Source organism: Pimephales promelas, chromosome 16, assembly GCF_988280905.1.
Source record: "Pimephales promelas chromosome 16, fPimPro1.hap1.1, whole genome shotgun sequence".
NCBI classification, from domain to species: Eukaryota; Metazoa; Chordata; class Actinopteri; order Cypriniformes; family Leuciscidae; genus Pimephales; species Pimephales promelas.
Window position 1 is genome coordinate 14,238,628 of NC_142784.1, and position 10,156 is coordinate 14,248,783.

The following is a 10,156-nucleotide window of genomic DNA, read 5'->3' on the forward strand; positions in this document are numbered from 1 at the left end:
ATCCCATAACCTCATCTACCGACGTTTAAGGGGGCCCTAAAAAGGCGAATATTGACGTATGGTCAAAAGACGTCCCAAAACGTCAGTTATATGACTTCTTGGGATGAGACCGGGTTGGTTCGGTTGAAACACGCCCCATAATCACAGCCCAATGGAGCAGTGTCAGACTCACATTTTTTTACTAGAATCTGAGTATGATGACGTTAGGCTACCTTTAAGGTATATATTTATATATACTCATTAAACACCTTTAAAGATGTGAAAATGATATGATGTAAGACCTAGTGCATGCCATTATCTTGTCTGTAGGACCCTCAAAGCCTAGTTTGTATCTGCGTTAAATTCAATATGGCGTCTTATTGACTAAGGTCAATATAATGTGCTATAATTTAGTTGATTAATATCTATTATAACATTAGATGTCAATGTAGTTACGTTTTAATAGTTATAATGCTCCATAGTTTGTCATATATACAGGGATACAAAAACATCAAGGGGGTCCACTTTTTTATGCAACCTATTCAATAATAATAATCAAACATTTGTATTTTTATGAAATACAACCATTGAACCATTGTACTGTGAAACACAATTCACACTGATGATTCTGGAAAATCACAAATTTTTAGGGTTTTTTTTTTTTTTTAGTTGTCAAGTTTGCGTCCATGTACAGTATGTGTGTAAAAACTATATCAAGACATGATTTACCATAAGCATGTTTTAGAGAAATGGTACACTTAAAAAAACAAAAAACATTAAAGATCAGTTCTTTTTTCTAACATTGTCCTTTGTTGTTCTCTTTACACAGTCGTACGTGGTCATGAACACATGGAAACCAGATTTCATTTCCTTTTTATACTTCACAGTTGTGGTAATTCGGTTTTACAAAACAGTGAAAAGTTCAATTTGCTGTGCAACATCTTCATTAATTTGAATTACAGTAAGTATACATGAGGTAATGCAATGACAGGCCAATGCATTTTTTTTTTCTTTAGCCACATCCACAAACTAAACACTGACACAGGAAGCTCTACATACCCAATGACAAGAATTAAAGTTGTTTTGCAAGTAGCAAGAATTAGTCAATTTTACATCCTTACCACAATACTGCATCAATATTCTGTGGAGACAAATCTCCATGAGACCAAGAACAAACACCACAACAAAACAACTGGAAGTGTCATTCTTAAGAAAGTTTTTCATTTCATCATTAATTTAATCTACTTAATTGTACAAACCTCAGACTAAATTAAATACTCAAAACTAAACCTCAACCTCATGTTGAACCAGGGCTTTTATTCATCTTCAGAACACAAATTAAGATCTTTTTGATGATATCTGAGAGATTTCTGTCTCTCCATTGACAGCTAAAAGTTCACTAAGAAGACTAAAGGGCCTTTCACACTGAGCAGGATTAAGCCACACGAATGTATGTCACAATGGCGTTCTTGAATTGAAACAATAGATCCCTATGAAGGCACACTGGTCGCGATCAATCGCAGGACTTTTTTTTCGACCAGTCTCGATTTTTTTTCCCAACAAACATGTTGCGTCACACAAGAATGAACCTCATTGGTTCTTGCTGAAGCTTAAACGTGCTGCGTAACACACGAGAATGAACCTGATATCATAGATGCATCATGTTATATAAGATCATTAGTGGCGGGCCGTGCATTTCACACCTACAGTAGGCCTATGTCTCCAACCTGAATTAATAACTTTTAATAGTGTAGCAGCGCATAGACTCTTTATTGTGAAATTGCGTTTTTTATTTTGCACTGGCAGTTATAGGGTTAATGCTGTGAGTTCGAAAAAGGTCGGCTAGAGAGAAACGAGCGAGTGAGTTCGACTTGTGCGTTTGTGTTCAATGGTTCTTGCATTCCGATTATAAGTTCAGAAACGGAGCCTATCTTTCCTTGTCCTTCAAGGGTTATTGTCCATTGTCAGACGTTACAATAGTTTGAATGTTTGAAAAAAAAAATATTTGATCATAAATTTACAAGACAAATTAGGAAGAAAATCTTATTTTTCGTAATTTATTTCTTTAAAAATACTTAAATTACTCTGTTGTACAGGCTATCTGTGTATTTCAGTTCTAACAATAAGTCTTTTCTATCGAGGCTGTAAAAATATTTGATCATAAATTTACAAGACAGATTAGGAAGAAAATCATATTCATCACGGGAAAAACAGGGGCAAAAAAGCATTAAAGCCTACTCACCAAACCTGCTGATTATTTTCTACACAAAATCCATCGTAATTTATTTCGTAAAAAAAAAATACTTTAAAAATACTTAAATTTCTCTGTTGTACAGGTTATCTGTGCATTTCAGTTCTAACAATAAGTCTTTTCTATCGAGGCTGTATGCTGCTTTCACACAGCCGCCATTTTGAAATCGAAAGCGAGGCTCCGGTGGGAAGAACTCCGGAATTGCAGATAAAAAACAATGCCTTGGACTACCAACCTGAAGCTGCTGCCACGATTTACACTATTATGTTAATATCCAATATAGTGTATGTAGTTCATTCCTGCTTCTTTTTTTACATAAAAATAATTTTATTTATAAATGAATTTCACTGTATATAGTGTAAAGTATGAAAGAACTGTATGTACAGTTTTAGAATAGCTCATTTCTACCTTTAAAACACAACAATACGCCATCGCATTCGCCACTTTCCTATGATTCCGGTTTAACGCTACTTCCCACTGGAGCCTCGCTTTCGATTTCAAAATAATGGCTACGTGAAATCAGCGTATTGCTGAAAGTCGAGTCTGGGGTGAGAGTGTCTACCCGACAGAAGCAGTGGACACAGGGACCATCCACGCAAAACATGACGATGTGTACAGCTGACCCATGCTCTCAGCGGGACTTTTGCCTTCAAAATCATTCGTGGCATATATCACAAAAATGGCCGCCGACATCGGAAGTAGGGTAAACTCTTTTCCGGTGAAAGCGCGAGCGGTTGCAGTCGGAGAACAAAGCGGTCAGTCCTGTTGCTTACCTTTTTATGTTTCTACCCAAAGCAGAAACAACCCTATTTATCACTTCACAGCTTTATGTGTTTTCAGAGTGAAGTGTGGAGTGTTGTTGCCAGTTCGCTACTGATGCCCTGATATACTGTAACATGTTTATATCGCACTTGATTGTTATTCGATGCACGTCATGCACTTTTAATTATTATTACCAACTGTTGGCAAATTAAAATTGTTTGTAGAAGTTGTTTTCTGCAACTTTCCTTCCTTTTTACCTGGGTGCACTTTGCCATTCCTGCTCTTTAGTTACAAGTGCAAACAAAGGCAGCTGGAACATTTATTAAACGTGTAGGATACTTTCCAAAACGTTACACAAAGTCTTATAAATGTAGACATTTGTGGTTTGTGATGTTTCTAAAATATAAACATATTAGATTACTTTGACGTTGTGTGAACAACAAGGAGCAGCTTTTTCCCGTGAGTGGGACTGGAAAACCCGGAGTGGATCAAGAGCGGAGTGATAACAGAACTCTTCTGTGCAGAGGTTTGCAGTTGAAAGTGTCTTTTGGGCCTTGAACCATTTAGTTCCCACTGAAGTGTATGTGTTTTTCTGAAGTGTAATGTTTTCTTCAAAAACCTTAATTTCTTTTCGACTGAAGAAAGAAAGACAAGAACATCTTGGATGACATGCCGGTGAGTAAATTATCAGCAAAAGTTTTTTCAAAAGTGAACTACTACTTTAAGGAATTAATTGTCCAAGATCTGGGATTGTATCAATTGTGCCTATGAGATGGAATGAATTTAATGTAGACCGTGTGATATGTAATATGCATTATAAAAAGTACTATATTTGATGTTTGTGTTAGACACTGGAAGATGAGCCAGCCTCTCCATTGTTTGATGATCCGAAACTGACACCTGCTGGTGGAACTTGGAAACTTATTTTATTATACTATAACTTTTCCAGCTTTGTATGGAAACTTTGACAAACTAAATAAATATAATAAAATTACTTATAATTATTATAAAAATACATATATATTGCCTGCCTCAAGTGTCTGCTTTCTATAAAGAACTAAACCACGGAGGGGTCTTTCTTCTAGACTGTAATCTGAAATGAATACTTATTATCTAGTATAGAATTTGACCAACTTTACCTTACCTGAGAGAATAAACAAAATAGTAGAAGGGATAGGTAGAAGGTGCTAATTATCTATACATAGGGGATGATAATAGATCTGACACCATAAAACAGTAAGTACACTGCAAGTACTCTATTATAAAAGGAAGCAGTAAAAGCATGTCTGTATTATAAGTAAAAACATTAATCTGCAGGAAAATGTGTCTACTACCAGTGTTGTACAATTCTTTATTATGTATTTTAATTAATATCGCTACCAGCCGAAGCGGTAATATATTAAGTGGTACTGAAAAAAATAAACAGTTTTTATACTGTACAGTAAAAAATTAACACAATTTGTATCTTTACACGTAATCTTGCAATCAGCTGAAGGCAAGACGGAGGTCACCTGTAATGTCGGCAAACCCAAGGTCTGACCACTGGTGGGACACAATTGTTCCAGATATCACCTCTTTACAATTCATGCAGAATTATAGCGTGTCCCCACTCCCCAGAATCATTTGAGTACATCTGCAGTCGGACCAAGCTTGTGATTTCTGGAAACTGGTCACTGACAGTGAATAGGACTATAAGCCATCTTTTTGGCGGTATAGGCATCAACACTCTTTAATTTTGGTCAGGAATTCTGCAACACACTCCTCATGGTGCTGCTTCCCGTCCCCTTGAGATTTCCAAATGCTGACAAGTTGTCAGAAATGGTCACTTTCTTTTTTAACGCAGAAGGGACTGACATTAGAGGTTCATTAATAATGCATTTTAACAGAGGGAACGAGTGATTGTTTTGGAATATTTTAAACAACAACGGCACATTTTTGTATCACTTGACGTTTGTGTTTGAGGACACCTGAACTGTCATAATTGTATTGTATTCTCCTCCATTGATTAAAACTAAACCAGAATATATTACAGTACAAAACAAATATTTATAAAACTATTTTAGAAAACTACTTTTACAAAAAAACAAAAAACAAAAAAAAACTGTGGAGTGTATTTATTATCATTTTTGCGATTTTGCCTCCATTACCTAGCCTGACAAGCCAGACCCACATCAAGATGTTGGGTCTGGAACACACCATTGGCAGCTTATTTAGATCTTGACTGTAAACGTAATAAGTAATATGCCTTTTGTCAACACAGTTGTCAATGTAGCCGTTGACTGTGTTACTCTACGTGGTAGGTTATTACCACAATAAATAATTTTCACATTATAATTTTTTTTGGTTTGTTTTCAAGTAGCAGGGAATTCACATGGAACCATCGCAACTCATTTTCAGAAGCCCATCCACCATCTCTACACAGAATGTGATTGACCTGACTAGAGTTTTTTTTTTTCCATCTCGCAAGCCAATAGAGTTGCTAGACGACCCTGGTTGCAAATTACATTTGCTGCCACAAGGGTGCGTCTAGATTTCTAGGCTATCCATTACTCATTACTGAGACCATGCGCCCCATGAGACCAAGCAGAGAATTTGTGTCTGCTCTCCATCATCCATTTCCTTGCTGTGCTGCAGTAACCTCTTATCTGCCCTTTCCAAATATTGGACGGCTTTATAAGTACTGTTTCTCTTCCTTCCTGTGTACATCAATAGCAAAGTACATAGGTCATTGTGTTGTCATAGCAATGCAAAATTGTTTTCTGCAGGGTAGTATAGAGCTGCCAACATTTGAGTTTAGCTTGGCGTGAGACTTCTTCAATGTTGGCTGCGCACGCAAGGTCTCTCACTCGCTTACCTCTCTGCCGTCGCTCAACATCTGTCTCGCATGCACGCTCACTCTAGATTACAGGATATTTTAACTAATTTGCGGTAAAACTAGTCGATCACGAATGGCTCGACAGGTAGATCTATAGATAAACTCATCTTTCATGCATTTGACTGACTGGGGGTTCCCGAAAGCATCGTTAGCCAACCATGGTCGCAAAATCCGTCGCTATCAGCATAGTTCAACGAGTCGGTGTTTCCCGAAACCATTATTCCAACAAACATTCACAAACAGCATCGAAAAGTTGTCTGGTTTAAACGGCAGCTCTCGACCTGTGGTTAGATAGTTTCTATATTGCATCACAATTGGACATAATAAATCCTTATCTTGAGCAAAATAAGCAAGCTGACATTCAGTACAACCGGTGCATTTTATTTAGAACACATACAAATGGAATTGACGTCTTTTAGTTTTTCAAAAGATTTAAAGTACCGATTTTGAAGAGTGCGCATGTGCGAACGTGCTCTACTATGTAAGAACGAGCCAAATATTAAGTCTGGGAATAAAGCAAAATAACTGAGAGCAATTAGAAATAGTCCTCAGATGACATGTCTGTAATTTATATTAACAAAAATCTAGCCTTAATTGGATCTCAAACAGTTTCATTAAAAGTTATTATTCCACCACGTGCGAAACCAACGATTTCTCCAACGATGCATCGTACTATGGTAGTGAAGCAGCGAACTACATAGCTGAACGGGAAACACACCCCAGGTTAACACTTCAGCGTGAGAAATCGGGGGTGTGGCGTGAGAATTGGCTCAATTGCGTGAGTCTCACACTGAGATTTGGCAGTGATCGTATTATATTATACTACTACATGTCATATTGCAGAACTATAGCATCATACTGTTTCACAACAGTTCATCTTGTGCGCACTTGTGCTTTTTAGCTTGTGCTTTTTTAAGTTAAAGGGTTAGTTCACCCAAAAATGAAAATTCTGTCAGTATTTACTCACCCTCATGTTGTTCAAACCCCGTAAGACCTTCGTTCATCTTCGGAACACAAATTAAGATATTTAAGATATTAAGATCGCTCCTGCATACAGTCCATAGGCTTCTTGAGGGACTGGCTCTTGCTGTCCTCGAAAAGTCATTAAAGACATTGTTAAAATAGTCCAAGTGACTACAGGGGCTCAATCTTAAGTTTATCAAACGACGAAAACACTTTTTGTGCGCAAAAAAACAACAAAAATAACGACTTTATTTCAACTATTCGTTTATTTCTCCCTCTGCGCGAGTCAGGTTACTAGTTTAATAGCGTAAGCTTCTGTTATTGTACGTCACACGCATCACACACACATGACCAGCGTCGGCCAATAGTGAGCCTACGTGTGACGTAGCTCTACGCAATCACACTACGTTAACTGACTTACAGGCTCATGGAGAAGGAAGTGAATAGTTGAAATAAAGTCGTTATTTTTGTTGTTTTTTTTGCGCACAAAAGTGTTCTCGTCATTTGATAAACTTAAGATTGAGCCCCTGTAGTCACTTGGACTATTTTAACGATGTCTTTAATGACTTTTCGGGGACAGCAAGAGCCAGTCCCTCAAGAAGCCTATGGACTGTATGCAGGAGCGATCTTAATATCTTAATTTGTGTTCCGAAGATGAACGAAGGGTTGGAACAACATGAGGGTGAGTAAATACTGACAGAATTTTCATTTTTGGGTGAACTACCCCTTTAAATGAAGAACAGGCGGAAGGGCTGCAGCCTAGCGGTGGCGGCAACTCAACATTGTCATGTCATTGCTGTTTCGACCAAGGTCCTTTTTTTGGTTCCTCGAATTTTTTTTTTTGTTGCTGATTTGTTTGACGTTCTTGTCGAACCCCGCTGCAGCCATCTCACGCTGAATGTGCTGTAATAGGGGTTTCGTTCGTGAAGCTCCTCTCAATTTATTCTGGACTTCTGCTAGACCGTGTCCAAGAAAGCAGTTTCCTCCTCTGACTACTGTTGTTTGGGCTTAATAGCTTCCAGCTTATTCAAAAATGGTGGTCAAAACTTTCTGCTCATCTTGTTGGTCAAGATAACCCTGCCCCCAGCCCCTGACGCAACGGTTCTTACTTCTAGACCAGCAATGTATTGGTGCCACATACAAACCACTTTTCCTGGTTCAGAGCTGGTGCTTTGGTTGTTGAAAGACAAGTAACTAATTTGAAACTAGGCTCTGGCTCTGAACCAGCACTCAAACTGCCATGGTGGAAAAGGGATATCTTGACATTTTTTCTTCTTTTGACAGTTCTTATCCAAAGCAAACTTTTTGCAACCTCACAGATAATGTCTTAGCCAAGAAAGAGCAAACAAATAATAATGGCCCTCAGTCAACAGGACACTGGCTTTCCTAATCTTTGAGCTACATCCTCTGTATCACAATTTTTTTTTTCCCATAAGTTTAAACACCACTCCTTAGCAGATTTCCGTTAACCATAAAATGCTTAATTTACTTTCTGGAACATTTAGTCACCACCTTAATTTGTAGTGTTACTCTTCAGCAATTCTGCTTTCCGAATGAGAAATACGGTAGCACCTGCCTGTTCGGCAACTTTGGCTGCAATTTGCCTTCGTACTTCTGTAAGTCTATGATCCTTCACTGCCAACAATGTAATTATTTCAGCTCTTCAATGTTGTTTGTTTGTTGCAAAGGAGTCTTCTCTTGATGCTCATGTAATGAGAGATTACCTTTTTTTTTTTTTTTTTTTTTCTCGACAACGTTCTGGAGGGGACACATGGAAATTACTTGCTGAAATCCATTTCTTTTACAAGTTGTTCTTTACCACTGACCTTGGCTAATTACATTCCAGAGGATATGATTGGTCCTGTAGTTTCTTATATTTTTCAGTTGTACCACTCGATTTTTTTGTTTTGTTTCCTCATTTAAGTCAAAAATTGACTTTAAAAAAATGCTTGAGTATTTCAACAACAGCACCGGTGAATAAATGCAAAAAAGAGGTCATCTGAGCATGTAAGTGCCATATTTTATACTGTTGTTTTGACTAATGCGAAAACTGATTTTTTAATTCAATGACGTTACAAGAGTTGTCAACAACGATTGCTAGTCTAATACGATCAAAAGCTGTAATTTATTATAAATGATATTCTGGCCAAACAGACCATGGTAATAGGCCTTATTCATTTAAATAATTTCATGCATTTGGCAAGTAAATTATTTATTTATAAAATAAATAAATCATGCTGCACAACATTTTGTATTGCTTGGTAGCTCGATCCGGTTTGTCATCACGAGGTAGACCTATGTTATTTATGCGTGGAATGCGCGAATCGGTGGGCGGGGCTAAACCAGCCGTGATCTTCTTCTGTGGGGGTGGTGTTTTATCCTCCTTGTTGTCATAATTCCCCATATTGTAAAACCAGTTGTTTGCTGAGCCTGGTGTCAATAAAAGCTTTTATTGGACTAACAAGGACGGATTCAGTTCTGAAACTTACAGAATATTCTTATAATATGATGACCTCTTAGTTGTCAAAAGCTCAAGGAAAATTGATTTTTCAGTTCATCACCCATTTAAATAACTTCCTGTAGCCTATAAGCGTTCTATTTGCAGTACTTAGAATATATTTAGTTGGTCAATAGCAAATTGAATCAAATCATCTCATGAATTAACATTGAAGGCTTACCCCTATATTAACAAGTAGCATCCCATTTGGATCTTAAAATGTCTTTTCTATTTAAATTTTCCTTCATGACTTGTCTTACTTCTCTGTGCTATGTCATTTTTTTAATTATTTGTCACCATTTATTATTTTAGTTTATTTTCTAATTTCTCGTTATCATCACATTGTTTTGATCTATTTTTCTCTTAATACATTTTTGTTCTTTGGGGTTATTATTAAGTTGCTACTAAATCTATTCAAGGGCTGAACATTAAATTTTAGGAAGTTTGGTTGATGTTGACCTTGTACTCATCTCTGTTGATACATGTTCTTTGCACAGTTGCTTGTGAGCTTCTCACATTCTGCAACTTCTCATTCCTGTTTTTAGTCAAGTTTGTCTTCTTTTTTCCATTCATGTGTTGAACTTTTTGAGTCGTTGCAGTTTTCCTCATTGCCAGCGTCCTTTGTCCCTCACTTCCTGTTGTGGGGGGTTGTTGAACTTGGTTGGTGTATTTCAAGCTGAGAGGCATGGACTCAGATATCACTTCTGCCGATCAATGCTCAAGCCTCTTCTGAGATTACAAAGCACAGTCACTGGTTCTTTTTTTGTATTTTTATTTTTTTTTGGTTCCATCCCAGAAGCCTTCCTGGAACTGAGCTTCCGTAATCTGT